This window comes from Leucopleurus acutus (genome assembly GCF_964270905.1).
Source record: "Leucopleurus acutus genome assembly, chromosome: X".
Taxonomy (NCBI): Eukaryota; Metazoa; Chordata; class Mammalia; order Artiodactyla; family Delphinidae; genus Leucopleurus; species Leucopleurus acutus.
In genome coordinates this window covers 89,954,065-89,960,064 of record NC_139148.1, presented here as the reverse complement: position 1 = coordinate 89,960,064, position 6,000 = coordinate 89,954,065, and positions in this window count along the sequence as shown.

Sequence of the window (6,000 nt, the reverse complement as noted above, 5' to 3'; positions counted from 1 at the left end):
TCTCAGGTCCTCGCTCAGCATCCCTCTGAGATGCCCTTTATCCCCAGTTGTGCCAGCTGATTGCAGGGAGGGTACCCGACTTCTCCAGGAGCGCTCCACACGGAGCCTCACAACCCGTTTTCAAGACCAGCTCCGTCTGACTCCAGAGCCCTGGTGGTGGTGCCCGCCAGGTAGCTGCGCTGCCTCCTTGAGTAGCAGCTATGTCCAGAGCCTCTGCTCTCCTCAGTCCATGTGTCCTCGCTCCCTGGCTGATCTCTGTTCATTTCCCTCTAAACACAGATGATTTCCTAATCTACATATCCAGGTTATTCCCTCCCTTGAGTCTCAGACCCATTTTGCTTTCCCACCAGCAATATAGGAGAGTGCTTATTTCCCCACACACTTTTCAACATAGCGTGTGACATACTTTCTACTTTTCACTAATATGATAGGTGAGAAGTATTATATCGATGGCATTCCTGTTTAACAACAGTTTAAATATCATTGTGAATTGTCTGTTCATGTCTTTTCCACATTTTTCTATTGGGTTGTTGGTCCTTCACACTTTTCAAGTGTTCTTTACACATTAACTATATTAGGCCTTTATCTGTTATATAAGTTGCAAATATTTACTTCCAGTTTGTTAGTTGCCTTTTGACTTTATGATGTATTTCTGCCATGCATTAAAAAAAGTAGTCACATTTATTAGACTTTTCTTTTATTGCATCTAGATTTTGATTCATAGTTAAGAACGCTTTTCCTATATGAGGTGAAAGAAGAATTCACCATGTCTTCTTTTAATACTCATAAGGTTAGCTGTATTTGTCTTGAGGTCATCTGTGGTTAAGGAATAAAGGTTAAGGAATAAACCAGTGTCAAAGTGAGTTGAATATTCAGCAGACTCAAAGCACTAGAGTAACAAAAATCAAAGCCCAAGGCTTATTAAAAGGGGAGGGGTTTCTTAGGAACTTCAAATGTTTCACTTTAAGGGTAACTGTAAACTGAAAATAAACTAGCCCTCACAAAGTTTTTTCGCTTGGCTTTGCAACATCTAGGTGGACTAGTAAAGTTTAAGTTTTGAGTATAGATTGAGGTGGTTTTAGACAGGAAGCATCCTTACAGACCTGACCAATGCAAACAAAATCTCTGGAGGAAGATTCCATCATCCTAGGCCTCAAATTATTTCAACAAACAGTTGTTTAAATACAATGCCCATACACAAAGATAAGCAGCAACACGAAGATAAAACCCATCATAGGTAAAAAGCACCAGAGAGAATAGACAACACAAACAGATCCATTAGCTTTGAATTATTTGAGTTATCAGGTACAGACTACTAAACCACAATGCTTACTGTATTCAGATAAATAAAATCCAATCTTGAAAATTTCAACAGGGAACAAGAAATCAAAAAAAGTAGGGGAAAAAAACCCTCCAAAACTAAAAAGTAACTAAGCTGAAATTAGAAACTCAGTGGATGCCCTTAACAGCATATTAGATGCAGCCCAAGAGAGAATTAAAGAACTAGAAATTCTATTCAGATGAAATTATCCATAAGGCTGCATGGGTAGTCAAAAAGATGGAAAATACAGACAAGAGGGTACGATAAGGTCTGATGCATGTTTAATTGGAGTTCCAGAAGGAGAAGAGAAATGGAATTGTTCAGAGGCAATCTAAAGAATTAATGGCTGAGGATTATTCAAAATTGATGAAAGACATTGATCCATAGGATCCAAGGAGTCCAACAAATCCCAAACAGCATAAATAAAAAGAAACCCACATATAGAATCCATAATAGTGAACTTGCAGAGAATTCAAGACAAAGAGAAAAATCAAAAAGGTAGCCACAAAAAAATAGAGTATGCCTCAAAAGGAACAAGTTAGGCTAATTACTAGCTTTGCAACAGCAATGATGAAAGCATGAATACGGTGAAATGACATCTTTAGTATCTTGAAAGAAAATCAATGCCAACCAAGAAATTAATAACCAGCAAAAATACCCTTCAAAAATGAAGGTGAAATAAAAGCTTTACAAATAAAAACAGAGAGAGTTTCCAGCAGCAGGCATAAACCAAAGTAAGTACTGAATTCTACAGGGCATTTTTCAGATAACAGGAAAATGATCTCAGATGGAAGACTGGGGATGAAGAAAGGAATAAAAAGCAATTAAAAGGCTAAATATCTATATAAATTTAAATCAATATTATATAAAATAATATTATCTTGTTAATTTATCTTGACAACATAAGAGTCAAGAGAGCTAAAGTATTTAAAGTTTGGGCATTATCTAGGGAGTGTGTAGAAGTATAAATTAATATTGGTCAAGACTTTAATAAGTCAAGACTGTATGCTATAATTGCCAGATAACTATTAAGGAAGAGTAAGAGTGTAAAACTTCTAAGCTAATAGAGGGGTAAAAATAAGAAAATAACCAATCCTAAAGAAGAAAAAACTAACATAAATCAGGTGGGACATAGAGACAGAACTTGGTACAATGGTTATATCCAGTATTAATATCAGTAAGTATATTAAATGTAAATGGTGTACTTGAAACAATTAAAAAACAAGATTTTCAGACTGGAAAAAACCCAACTATGTACTATTTACAAAAGACTATCTGAAATATAAAGATACATAAGGACTGAAAGTAAAAGTACAGGGAAAAAAAACCATGAAAACACTAACCAAAAGAAAGACATTATAGTTAAATTAATAACAAAATAGGTAAGGAGTGTCACCTCATGATATTTAAAATTTGTATGCATTTATTAAATTGACCTCAAAATAAATAAAATAAAATTTAACAGAAATACAGGAGAATAAATAAATCCTCCATTTCAGTGTTAACACTCCTATCTAACTGTGTAAATAAAGTGTTGAAAGAAAAAAACACTAACTTAAAATTCTATACCCAGTGAAATAATCCTTCAAATGTGGAGGAGAAATAAAATACTTTCTCAGACAACAAAAAGTGATGGGATTCAGCATCAGCAAACCTTTCCTTCAGGAAATGTTAAAAGATTTTCTTCAGGCAGCAGAAAAATGATACAGGCCAACAACTCAGATCTACATAAAGGAAGAGCTATGGAAACGCAATAAATGAAAGTAAAATGAATTTTCTTTTTTCTCTCTCTCTCTTTTTTTTTTTGCGGTATGCGGGCCTCTCACTGTTGTGGCCTCTCCCGTTGCGGAGCACAGGCTCCGGACGTGCAGGTTCAGCGGCCACGGCCCACGGGCCCAGCCGCTCCGCAGCATGTGGGATCTTCCCGGACCAGGGCACAAACCCGTGTCCCCTGCATCGGCAGGCGGACTCTCAACCACTGCGCCACCAGGGAAGCCCTTGTCTTATTCTTAATTGATATAAAAATAACTCTTTATCTAAAGTAATAATGTATTAAGTGACTGTAACAAATGGATGAATGAAATGAACATCCTGTAATAAGGTATCTGTACTACATATAAGTGAAGCAAAAGAGTGTTATTTGAAAGTGATCTTAGTTAAAAATGTAAACTCGAGGAAAATCATTGAAAATTCTTTTAAAGACATATAACTGATACACTAATAAGACAAGTGGAATCATGTAAAATACTCAATTAAAACTAGAGAAGGCAGGGGGGCTTCACTGGTGGCGTAATGGTTGAGAATCCGCCTACCAATTCAGGGGCCACGGGTTTGAGCCCTGGTCCGGAAGATCCCACATGCCGCAGAGCAACTAAGCCCATGCGCCACAACTACTGTGCCTGACCTCTAGAGCCTGCAAGCCACAGCTATTGAAGCCCATGCACCTAGAGCCCGTGCTCCTCAACAAGAGAAGCCACCGCAATGAGAAGCCCATGCACCGCAATGAAGAGTAGCCCCGACTCACCACAACTAGAGAAAGCCCACGTGCAGCAATGAAGACTCAATGCAGTCAAAAATAAAAATAAATAAATAAATAAATGTATTAAAAAAAAAACTAGAGAAGGCAGAAGAAGCCTCTGGCAACAAATAGAAAACAGTTATAAACATGGTTGATATTAAATCCAAATATATCAAGAATCATTTTAAATGTGAATGGTCTAAATACACCAATTAAAGATAGAAATTATCAGAGTGTATTAAAAAAACCCAACTATATATTGTGTACAAGAAGCCCACTTTAAATTTAAAGAGTGAGAGGTTAAAAGTAAAGCAACAGAGAAAGATCTTCACTAATCAGAAGAAACCTGGACAAAAAAAGAAAGCTGGGGTAGTTACATACATTCAGACAAAGCAGAACAAGGAAAATTATCAGAGATCAGAAGAGGCACTACATAATGATAAAGGGATCAATTCTGAGAAAAACACATAATAATCCTAAACATGTATATGCACCTAACAAAAGTGTCATAATATATGAGGTAAAAACTGATAGAACTGAAAGGAGAAACTGACATGTATATGCACCTAACATGTATATGCACCTAACATGTATATGTATATGCACCTAACAAAAGTGTCATAATATATGAGGTAAAAACTGATAGAACTGAAAGGAGAAACTGACAAATCCATTATTAGAGTTGAAGACTTCAATGCCGCCATCCAGTAATTGACAGATTAAGCAGGCAGAATATCAATAAGGATATGGTCGAACAGTATTATCAATCAACTTGATTTAATTGACATTTATAGAACATTCCATCCAACATCAGAACATATTTATTTTCAAGCTCATATAGAACATTCACCAGGAGAGTCCTATTCTAGGTCATAAAACACACCTTAACAAATTTGAAAGAATAGAAATCATAAAAGTATGCTCTCAGTAGAATTAAACTAGAAATCAATAACAGGATAGATGGAAAACCCAAATATTTGGAAATTAAACAACACACTTCTAAATAACACATGAATCCAAGAAGAATTCTCAAGAAAAATGTAAAAATGCTTTGAACTAAATGAAAATACAACATATCAAAATCTTTGGGATGAATCAACAGTAGTGCTTAAAGGGAAATTTCTAGCTTAAATGCATATATGGAAAAGAAGAAGGTTCTAACATCAATAACCTACACTTTCTCTTCAGGAGACTAAAGAAAGAAGAGTAATTTAAGCCTAGAGCAAACAGGAAAAAAGAAATATTAGAGACAAAATCAAGGAAAGTGAAAACAGGAAAACAACAGAGGAAATCAACAAAACCAAAAGCTGGTTCTTTGAAAAGATAAATAAAACTGTTAAATCTCTTACCAGGGTAACCAAGAAAAAAAGAAAGAAGGTTCATATTAAAATATCAGAAGTGAAAGTGGGGTTATCACTCCTAATTCCATGGACATTATCTTCTTAATGAAGGAATACTATTAACAACTCTATGCCTACAAATTTGACAACTTAGATGAAATGGACTAATTACTCAAAAGGTACAAACTACTAAAACTCACACAAGGGGAAAAAGATAACCTGAATAATTCTGTACCTACTAAAGAAATTGAATCAATAATTAATAACCTTCCAAAGATAGAAATCACTAGGACCAAATTCTACCAAACATTTAAGGATCACCAGTAAACATTTAGAAATCACCAGTGAATTTTACCAAACATTTAAGTTAGAAATAATACCAATTCTCCACAATCCCTTCCATAAAACTGAAGTAGAGAACACTTGACTCATTCTGTGAAACCAATTATTACCCTAATTCCAAAACCAGATAAAATATACTACAAGAAAGCAAAACTAAAGACCAATATTTCTAATGAACGCATACAGAAAATCCTCAACAAAATATTATGAAATTGAATCCAATAACGTATAAAAAGTTAGGCACCAAACAAGTGAAATTTATTCTAGGTATTCAAGGCTGACTCAACATTTGAAAATCAATCAATATAATCCACCACATGTTAACAGACTAAAGAAGAAAAATCATATGATCTTTATTATTTGATGCAGAAAAAGCATTTGACAGAATCCAACACCCAATCATGATAAAAGCTCTCAAACTAGGATTAGAGGGGAACTTCCTCAATTTGATAAAGAATACAAGAAACTAACATTATACT